Genomic DNA, 11,729 nt, shown 5'->3' on the forward strand with positions numbered 1-11,729 from the left:
TTAAGCACAACTCGCGTCTTATTTTGTGCAGGTTCTCTGTGTGCGTGTCACTGCTTTTCTTTAATACGTTTGCTCCTGATGATGGCCGGTTGCGGCCGAAACATGTAGTGTAAAAGAAGGGGGACAAGAACTACAATAAAGTGTTACATTTACGACGAAGTTTATATTATACATATTGAATATATTTTTTAATTAAGATGTATAAGAAATACACATTTTAATTTTTGGTCATATTCATTTAAAAGGGGGTTGAACATGTAACCCCTCGAAATCAGGCATGGAGAAAGTACCTCCCGATAAGCATAGGGTAAGGGACCCAACGGATTTAATAAAAGGAATATAACTTTTGTTATTATAATTCATGACATAAAATAAAACAACATGACAACAACTAATGAGGTACGAAAAGCAGCTATATGCAATTTTATTTAGAGATATACTGCACCATAAACATATCGCTAAATTATATCCGAAATGCTCTTCACATGTCAAAAATTACGAACACCTAGGGGTTTCAAACAGACTTTTAGTATTCAGACTACACGTATGTAGGATACTAGTGAAAATTATGTACGGACAGATCACTAAATAATATAATTTTTAATGTATTGTTCTTACTAGCTCTACTATAGAACCTAAACTAAAATGTTTGAAGGAAAGTAAGCATTGAACGCCCTTGAATGAATATCCTGCTTTTCCACTACATTTGTTAAACAACTGTACACCATATAAACTTTCAAAATCCTGCAATTTTAAAATGAAGTAGGGCTACTTAACTTCAATAATAATGAAAATATTCATATAAGACATTAAAACGATTCGAAGGGAGATCGTAAATAAACCAATTAGAGGTCATATGTATTCATTTGTACAGTCAGATGGCTCTTTAACTCTCTTACACTTGACACGTAATTAATTATAGAAACTCTGAATACAAACAGCAGCAAAGCATATGTCAGGAAGCTTTACTATCTGCATGGCACATAAATATGTGCCACAACTTCACATCGCTAAAATACTTGCTGCTTCTGATATTAAAACGCAATATCCAATTAATTTATCCTTGGTGCGCTCGCAAAGAAAAGTCATAAAAATTCACCTCATAACTTCCCCATGTCCGCCCGCCTATTTGAATATAACAGCTCGAGACACGCTGAAAGGATTTAAAATAAAATAAATATAGGGGAGTTGGAATGTTTCGAAAAATTTTATTTAATGTTGGATTATATTAAAAATTTGTTTGTTTCGACAAACTTTAGTTACAATCTGACGTTTTACATGACGCTCTACGTGTGTTCCTGTGCACAATTGGAGTGTAACTTGTTAAATATTTATCGGAACAAAATGTGTCCCGACCAAAAGCTGTGGAGCAAAATAAAACACATGTTTTATACCCAGTCGCCTACATTTCTTTGATAGGAAACGGATCACATAGAAAACTACGTATTCAACAGTTCTTCTATTATTATTTCTGTATTCATTTAAGCGGTAGCTTTTTTTCTTTACCGAGCCGTTACCTAGCAACGATAGCAGGATTCACATACCGACACATAGGCCAATAAGAGGGATTTATGAAGTACGCCGCTGAGATGGACTCAGGTGCCATGACATACATACCAAGTTTCATAAAGATTGGCCCAGGCATTCAAATATTGATGGAAGGGATAAGCAAACGCACAGTCAGCACATACACATAAAAATAACAAACACACTCCTTGGCCTGTAGTCCGCAAGCGAACTATACCGAACGAGCGACTGCCGCTTGTCGGCGAAGTTAGTGCCAACTTTAGCAGATAGAGAGCGTCGCGTGGTCAGTGCAACGGATCCCACGGCTGTTAATTTCAGTTTTCTAGACCGGAGTCGCTATTTCCATGAAATAGCTCCTCAATTATCCTCACGAGGCTGAGTGGACCCCGTTCCAGACCCACTACTTCTCAGAAAATCTGGTATAGCCGGGAATCGAACTCGGAACTCTGGATCTGTAGCCAGGAACTGTGACCACTAGACCACAGAGGTGGTCCACATACACATAAAAGAAAGAAGTAACATAGCTCCGTTTTGAGAAGCTAACAACTGCATTTTATGAAACAAGAAAATCCATTCTCATTTTCACAAAAGCCTGCCATTGATTCCTTTTCACATAGAGCCAGCTTAATTTGTTCAAGGTCTATTTTAATATTGCCAGCCCACTCACGTGCAGGTTTTCTTAATGGGCTGTTTCCTTAACGTGTTCTCTGTCGCTCCAAAGATTCCATCCAAGTCACGCGTCTTTCACACATTCTCCTGCCATTTTTTACATACATCTCAAAAGTAGTTTCATATTTGGATCCATTTAAACAAAAATGCTTCCATATAAATACCTAAATTAGGCACTATTACCAAATTTATTTAATTTAACGATATTACGTCACTTTTTGAGGTTATGTGACATCGACGCTTAGGAATTAAATATTTAAGAAAGTATTACCTTTCGGTGTCTTCCTGATTCTATGGTCCTTGTTCGCCACTCACATTTAATTTCAGAGCAAACCTACAACAAAAGTCACATTTAAGAAAGTGAGGATACATCTTAGGTTATTTTGCATTGAATAATATGAGACGAAGCTTGTATTCGACGAATTTGAAAGGGGTTGAAAGGCACCTGTCGTGCCCTATTTCATAGCACTGTCCAGGAAGTAGTCTGAAGGAACTGAAAAGAACTACTAAAAGTCATAAATAAGCCATAACATTTTATGTACAAACCAAAATTCGAGGCAGGTATATCCCGAATAAAATTTAAAACTGTACCAATTCAGTCACCTCATTTTCTAACATAATATGATGTCACAGTTATTTAATTATCTGAATTTGAATTCTAAGCACATTTCTGCGCAATATGGGCACAACTTAAATTCTAATTTGAAGCAAATATAACGTTTTGAAGTAGACTTGTATTACGTATGTTACTGGCCGACACTCGGGGATATGTGAACACTTTCCACGCTAAATCCTAGGCACTGAACTTACGTACTGTAAGTATGGGTCAGTATTTTATGGAACCAAGTGACTATTTCGACGCCCCCACGTCCAAAGTCCTGCGCTTCATCCGAAGCGTGGGGTTGCTGAGGGAATAATTAAAAAAGCGGAAGCACAATGGACCACTGAGGTCTAAGTGCAAGGGCTGAGCAGGCCTACCCCTTCATACATACTTGTACATACATACATACTTACTGTAAGTACCTTAAGTTACAGTAAGGTACCTTACTGCTCATTCACGTATTATTAAGTGTAACGGCTCAAAATGTCTCCTGTAACGACGAGTGGGGTCTATATTCTTCGGTAGGTCTAAGTACAAAACAAATTTGAGCTCTGTCATGTAACAGAACACTGCAGTCGTGTTCGATTATGAAGTGTAAACAACAGTGTAGGAAGAAGAGCTGTATTATACATCTTAGCACCAATCGTGTGTATTTCTATTACCGAGCATAAGTTTTCCATACACATCGGAACAGACTTTTATGCTTTCTCTTAGTCCTTCTCGTCTCTTCGAAGGAAAATCCTGTGTTGTACTATGAATAACACTACAATCATGCCTTTCGGCGTACTTCGGGATTAACTAACTGAACTCCATGGAAAAGATCGTTTCTTGAGAAGATGATATTTTCTCAAGAGTCATGACATGGAATCTGAAGATTCATGACCATATTCACAACATCCTGCAACTGTACACGCACCTGACCTCGCTGAATACTTCAGAACTCAATGTTCATACCAATGACACAAATCCCTTTCGGCATTAATGCAGTCCTAAGTTATTTAACGGTGATGTTCCAGTTTCAGAGGTTATATAACGCCGAATGAAACAGAATTATGATAGGTATACATATGGAAAAAAGCGACGGTGACCAGTTTTACGTTACTGGGCCTACAAGATAGTAATAAAAGGAGCCTCTTTAGCAGCCAAGATAACCTAGTCGGTGTAACGACTGGCTACGGGCTGAACGACTGAGGGATAGGAGTCCCGAGTCCCGGTAAGGTCGAGAATTTTCTCTTCTCCAATTCGTCTAGACCGGCTCTGGGGTACACCCAATCTCCTATCCAATGGGTATAGGGGGCTCTTTCCCCGGGGTAAAGCAGCAGGGGCGTGAAGCTGACCATTCACCTCCAGCTAGTGCCGAGGTCAAGAAAACGTGGATCTATACATACACTACCCCATACGCCTTCAAGGCGTACTGCTTCATTAGTTGAGCAGAGGGACAACTTTACCTTACAGGATAATAATTAAACGTATCTTAAAGTAATAAGCTGGGAGAGTGTGGACTGGATTATTTTTTTTCACGATAGGGACCAATGGCGGGTTCTTGTGAAAATGGGTTCCATAAAATTCTGGGAACTTTTGACTAGATAAATAATTATTAGCTTCTCAAGAAGTAATTGCTCCATATGTTAGTCGCTACATTCGAAGATGTCCTCTGTTAACTAATGTATTATCACTAAACAGCTAAAGAATAAATTCTTATTAGATGCTATTAACACACAGCTGCACAGCGTGATACATAGACTAGGAATCCAAGAATTCCCCAAGCACCGCAGGTTCGAGCGAACTGTTGCATCGCCACTGTCCCACGGCTGTTCAGAGGACGTGTTAACAACGTGAACAACTAAGCATGGAGATGAAGGGAAGCCGACGTGCGACACTTTCCCAGAAGGGACGAGGAAAGATACTAGCAATTTATATTCGTATCACTGATATCATACAATACATGCGTGTTCACATAGTATGCCAATGCAAGTGTGGAAAATATTAAACAAATTCCCTACTTATTTGAGTACTATTTATGATAGGGAATAAAGCAATGTTTTTTCACTGGCACAACTAAACTTATTTCAATACCTTCCAATAGCACGTACAACGGCATTATCTCTATTCCTCATTGTTAATTAATGTTTCATTTAAAACTGCAGCATAAGAGTTTTCAGCCTGTGGGTCGCGACTCCAGCAGGGTGTCACTAAATTCTCACAAAGTATTTAAAATACACGTATAGTTGTGTCCACGACGTTTTGAAAAGTCAGTACGATCTAATGTTATGTATATGCGAATGGTGATAGCACTCTCAGAACCTCAAACCCAGTAAAATTAAATACACGAAAAAAAAAAATAAAAGATAAAACTTTGGGAATGCTTATTACTGTCATGTTCTGAATCTTTTGGGTTCTCGTGTGCTGTCTAAAAACGTAAAGGTAAGAACAGGAAAACTATGATTCTGCCTGTTGTTTTAAATAGTTGTAAAACTTGGTTTCGCATATTAACGGAAGAATAAAGACTGAGAGTATTTGAAAGCACGATGCTGAGAATTTATTTGTGGATTATTTAACTACAGTCTCATCTCAGATTACGCCTAAGTAGCATTTAATTGTAGTGTGACTGCTGAAGATGTGGAGGTAAGCTGTCGTTGTCAAAGTGGGGTAGTACTCTGGCAGTTGTCTGCAGAGTTTGAACAAAACTATGGAATATCTGTCAGGAGAGTCGGTGTCCAGGCCAAAATTCGAACCAGACACTCCGGAATAAAAGTCAGGAGCACTACCGCTGAGTCGGCTTCTTTGATACGGTGCTGATGTGGATGTGAGCATCAGTAAGTCGCAAAAGGCTTAAGAAATCTGCATAACAACACGTATTAGGTCTATCAGGATTTTCAAATTAGGAATTATGAGATGTGATGGAGCACCTAGCACATAACTCCATGAAATACGTGACTCTGTTTTATGGAGTTATTCTCTGTAACTCAAGTGGGTGCGTTAGGACAATTTTAAGATATGAGACGGCAACAAACTTGAAATCTGCATAGTTACTAGTCTTAACACAAACTACAATTACCCAATCCTACTAACCAGGGTGCTAACAAATTTCGGTCCTATTTTAATGTTGTTAGCCCTAACATAAATCATTCTGAATTAATGAGCCAAAATGGTTAATGTATCGCAAAGATATGTCTCTTCAGTAGTAACGAACATTTTCGCGTTTTTATGTAACAGCGGTGATTATGAATATTACTGTATTCTTGCATGTGGCGACATGTGGTCTGGGACTCTACGATAACACATCCCATAATACATCTCGCATGCTAAATTTACACGATTTGTTCCTAAGTTTCATGTCAGATCATCCGTGTTACAGCAACAGGTGTCACCCGCAAACACTCTCAGTACAAAACAGACAGCAAGTCTTACTTACAGCATTACTGCATTCAGTTTCCATTTCGAACGCTGAATAATCACTCTTTCCTGTTATCATGATAACGATGTTACTTCTCGTGTTACATTCATACGTTCCCCACTATCGATAGTAATCCTTCACTCCGTAACCATTGATGGGTTTTCCTGTAGACATTTCACACCCTCCAGCGGCAACTGCTGTAAAACAATCCGTTCTACCGCCCTAATTAATGGAGCTGTTAAAGAAGATGCAGATACAAGATGGTTGCACATGTCATGTTTTACTAAATATAAAGCATAGGGACATATACTAGAGAAGGGTTCGTAGAAATAAAAATGCTAATACAGGTATCATACTCGTTAAAGAATGATCCGTGGTTACATGCTACCAAATTGCAAAAAAGAAAAACCCTAAACACGAATTCAACAATAAGTTAAATGATTTAGCAAAAGAATAACGTTTAAAAACGTCTTGCTATAAACAGCGATTTAAATCATGCGTTTACGCAATGATATCACTGTTATTCCAGAACTTTTGAACGTTGCCTCGCTAATTAAGGAAATGTTTGGAAAGTGCTTCTAATTGTTCCTACATATTGCACTGCTAAAGCAATTTTATGCCCAAAACGTTATCTTGTCAATATGGGTATCGGTGGGAGGGTGTCAGGAATTCCCCCCCTTTGGATTTTTGAAAAATAATTAAAACTGGAGGAAGAAATACTTTTAAGGCAACATATACTACATATGTCCCAGTTTTACACAAATTATGATCTAGTTATCTGCAAATGTTATAAAATGCATCACTTCTCACCCATATAGCTTACATCACAGAAACACCCCCTTTGAATCGTGTACCTCACAAGCTTTTAATGTGAAATATCATGTCATTTGATACAAACAAAAACATTCATGTAATATTTTTCAACCTTCTTCTCAGAAATCTGAAGGCTGATTATTTAATACAATCTTAACTTCAAGCCAAACTCCCCCGCCCATTCTCGTTTCTAAAATGACATGGTCTGAATAATCTGGTCTGACTAGTACTGCATTGACCATTAAAACTTGAGGAATACAGTGAAAAGTGTTTTTTTTACATTCTTTCAAACAATGTTTTGCAAAAAATCATGTCACTACCTAGCTTATACATCACAGCATTTCTTAGCTTCATATGTCCAGCTAAAGGAGAAATGTGAAATATGTAAATTACAGTTTTCTTGGATTTTATACCATGTAGCCTGGTAAATATTACTGATTTAGAACAATGTGCTGCTTTGATCTTCAGGCAGACCTCATACTACACATTAATTACTCACCAACTACTAGCCCAGGGAACAAAACTGATGTCTTGTGGGTCATATGTTATTTGTACTGATGGTTGCTGGTGCTCTGGTAATATCCTTGTGTGAGTAACTGTTGGACTGACAAAGGAAAGCACTCCTCTGTATCTTCCCAGCCTTAATAGTCAGATGCAGACAACAATATACAGCTTTCAATCACCAAGTCACCTATCACATTAGCAGGTATGTGTAATCCACCCAGAGAAATATATTTTGTCAGCCAAGTACTCCTGAGTGAATGTATTGTGCTAAGAATCCCGTAAGCCATAACGCCAAGACCTACATGGAACTCGAACCAAGACCACAAATTACTCTCTCTTGACATCTTGATCAGACATTGCCCAGACAACTCTCTGGGCCAATCCACCTATATCCAAGAAACCCATTCACCCACACAGCTACATATAGGCAGCCTTGCCCTATCCACTCGCACATAAGAGATCTGTTATCATACAGTTGGTAAAGAGGGCAAGAATAGTCTCCAGGGAGTCCAACCAGGCCTTTAAACAGAACCATCAACTCTAGTTCAAGGTGAATGGTTACTCCCACAAGGACAATACCAGATCAGCCTGGGACAAGAATCAAATAAGTATGACAATATTGGAAAGGATAAGCAAGAGTCCTGGGAACATCTAATGCTTTACTAGGTCACTCAGGATAAAAGGGACTCACACTGTATGGAGGCTGTCCAACAGAATGACAAACTGTCTCAGATCAATGGTGGACAAACAGCTCCCAACACAAAACCCCTGTTCCTGTGAAGAAGTGCATATGGCCAAACAAAATTATTATTAATGATCCTCTTTATGGGAAATACCTAACATAATGGTGACTATTTTTATAGTTTCAATAACCTGAGACATTTTCAAAATTTAGCAGAAGGATAACTGCATGTAGTAGAGTCCATCCTGAAAAGGTAACAGTGGCTGCATTTATGGAACCAGAGGGTTCATTATCACATGCACAACAACCAGCCAATAGTCCCTGTTCTGCACCACTTTAATACTGTCCTCCCATTAATGCTCAGGTGTTCCAAACAGTCTATTCTTGTTATCTAAAATGTTATATGAACTTTTCATTTTTCCTATGCATGCCAAACACCCAAACCATCTCACCCACCTCGATTTGATGATCTTAATATCTGGAAAGGAACATCATTCATTAAGGTCCTTATTATAGAATTTTTTGAAGTCTCCTGTTACTTTTTTCCTCACAAGCCTCCTGGCATACAAGAAATTTGAAAATAATTAGTTGCACAAATATGGCATTACAAATTCTGATGCTTGTTATTACCAGGAATTTTACTTCCCTCTTATTATTTTCTTCATAAGAAATATGGGTGCAGGCAATACAAAATATTAGTGCCTATAAAGTAACACATTTGATGATGAACAGCATTTCAACCTGCAAACTGCATTCCTTCTCAGGATGGCTTACCCTTTTAAGTAGATTCTAAAGGGTTATGACGATGGTGGATGACACAGAATTACTGGGGTTTTGGACTTTTTCCATCGTCCGGAATTTTAGGTAATACATCGTGTCCTCTATTACCTAAAATTCTGGATGATGAAAAAGTCCAAAACCCCAGTAATTCTGTGTTACTCTTTCAAATCCAGAAATATGTATTTCTGCTTCCTGATAGCAAAACATTTCCTGAAGACTGCAGCTTATATGAAAAACAGCAACTTTATTTTGCTAAAGTCTGAGTAATGAACCAAGACAAAGCATAAAGAAGCTTTGAGCAAAAGATCTGCCTTCACACATACACTCATATATCAGAGATGCTGAAGCATATGCAGTAAAAGCAGAGAAGTTATAACATGTGAAAACGGGCGTTAGTCAGAAAATAAGTTTAAAACACATATATTTCAAGGTTTTTTATTACATTCCCTGATATAAAAGAGCAGTGTAATTATACTATCCCACTATTTTTGAACACAGTCTTCACCAAAACTGAGATACTTATCATACCATAGCACAAGCCCTTCTAATCCCTGTGAAGAGAAGTCCAGTAGAGCAACCATGTCCAACCTACTTATACACAAAATAAGCAGTAAATGGTTGGTAAATCAAAGTGCACTGTTACCAGCAATGACTAACAAATACCTTCAGCACACCCACAACAGTGTAGGTCCTTCGATTGTGAGATTATACACCCCGTAAACTTACTTTCTGACTACCTCTTATATTACGAATCTACTATACGAAACAAAACTTTTAAATGGTGAAAACACTTTTCTTTCTTCGGCAACATTAATTTATTTTATGCCAAAATAGAATAATCCATAGCCTGTGCACTTCACAACACACCATTTATCACAATATGAAATGGTGCGGATTATGCCAACAGTCTGGTACTGAGTTAATGGTACATTAGATGCTTCTCATGTACAGGTATATAAAATGAGCATTTTACCAGGCTAAATTCTATAAAATTAAAATTTTTTAATATCTAGAATTCTAAGACCATGACTTAGTTTCAGAACTGACATTTATCTAAATCAATGAACAAGAAAATCAACTAGTCTTTCAAACGCTTTTGTTATATCAAGCCCAACCAAAGCAGTTACATGAAGTTAAAAATCAGAAGCTCCATTAAGACAATGCTTACACATTAAACATAGATTCACTGGTAGATTACCAGGTCAGTCTTTAACCAAAGTTTTGGACCCATTTTTTTTTTGTCATCCAGACTGCCCTTAACCATCCTGTGTAAGTTACTTGAGGGGTTTACACAGCTTGTACTAAGGGGTGTGTTGCTACATGTAAAATTGCATCAAACCTTCTACAATCTATTTACAGTAATATCTGATTTAGAAAGCTTACTAACCCAATGTCTTTGACAATTCAAATTTTTAATATTTCTATCAACACCATTAATGTGTTTGCTTTCATTACATTTTTTTTTCACAATAAAAGTAGATTAAGAATTCTTTGATGTTACAAACATGGTACATGAAATGTATATGGTAGCAAGAATCACTCTGGACTAGGGCACATTTCACGTGTAAAAAATGCTTGCATTTAAATTAATATAGTTTTCACATTTATTTTGGAGTTCTAAATAAAACACTCTTTGAATAAGCAACACAAGGTAACTCCCATTTAAGGTATCTTTGGGGACAGTGGATATGAAGTAAGGAAAATCTTAGATGGAGGTAATTTAATATGGAGATGGACACGGGATCACTCAAACTGGATGTTAACTAAAGGAAAACGTTAAATCAAGGTGTACTAAATGAGGTCGCTAACATACTTCACTTCAGAATACACAAATGATAATACTGTAATGTGCAGTGCCATTACTATGCAACAACCGTGAGATAAGAAATATACCAGAGCCGTTTCTAGAGAACAGAAAGGTAAACGCGTTTCCGCTGCAACGGAAATGCATGCAAAAATAAAGGAAATGCTAGGGACGGTTTTTTCCATGTGGTCCATGCTGAGACGTCATAAGTGGGACGGTTTGAAGTGACGAGATCAGTATCCCATATGGAGGTGGGGTCAAATACCTTCACCGTAGCCCTTCAAGTCACAGGTGACAAAAAGGAAACCCAGTGCATGGGGTTGAACTGGGTCACCATATTCCTGGGGGATATAAATCCAGGGACCTGGCCCTCCAGGTTGGGGGAGTCTCAGAGTCAGAGTTACTTTACGACTGGCGGTTTACCGCCAATCAGTTCGTCTTGGCGACATGCCCCTTGAGAGAGACGACAAGAATTTTTATTTTCCAACTACACATTTGCATTCTCTGATGAGAGGATGTTACATAAGGCCTAATTCTGTATTTCAGCATCCTTTGTACACCTTTAATTAAACGTCTATGTATTTAGTCCGTCAATAATTCAACAATGATTAAAATATTCACCATTCAACACCAACACATGTTTCAGCCACAGCCAGTCATCCTCAGGTGTTTCAACGTGTCTGAACTGTTACACTGTTTTGATGCGCACTAAAATTGCACACTGCAGTCCACTTAAATTAAAATCTTTCATAAAATTCTATCCACCTCGTGAGGGGCATCATCCACTTGTTTTAAACCTACGTGATGCGTGTATTCCAGACAGTTTTTGCAGCAGCTACATCTGTAATCTGCCATATGCCCCCTGTTTGTGTGTTGTTCCCTCATGAACTAGCTAGTTGCGCACATACATGGATAGGGTGCACTGCAATCTCATATCTTAACAAACAGAAAG

At 38.0% G+C, this 11,729-nt stretch overlaps 1 protein-coding gene across 1 annotated transcript in view; it reads right to left on the bottom strand.

The window, feature by feature from the left end:
- Positions 1-6,293, bottom strand: part of LOC111863316 (papilin) — a 343,489-nt gene extending 337,196 nt beyond the window's left edge. Inside the window, exons 1-2 of the mRNA XM_033751010.1 lie at positions 6,213-6,293; positions 2,468-2,530 (exon numbers count right to left, since the gene is read on the bottom strand). The gene's annotated coding sequence lies outside the window, so the exon portion shown is untranslated. The remainder of the gene's footprint in view (positions 1-2,467; positions 2,531-6,212) is intronic.
- Between the last annotated feature and the right edge of the window lie 5,436 nt (positions 6,294-11,729).

Source organism: Cryptotermes secundus, unplaced genomic scaffold (genome assembly GCF_002891405.2).
Source record: "Cryptotermes secundus unplaced genomic scaffold, Csec_1.0 scaffold159, whole genome shotgun sequence".
Classification (NCBI taxonomy): Eukaryota; Metazoa; Arthropoda; class Insecta; order Blattodea; family Kalotermitidae; genus Cryptotermes; species Cryptotermes secundus.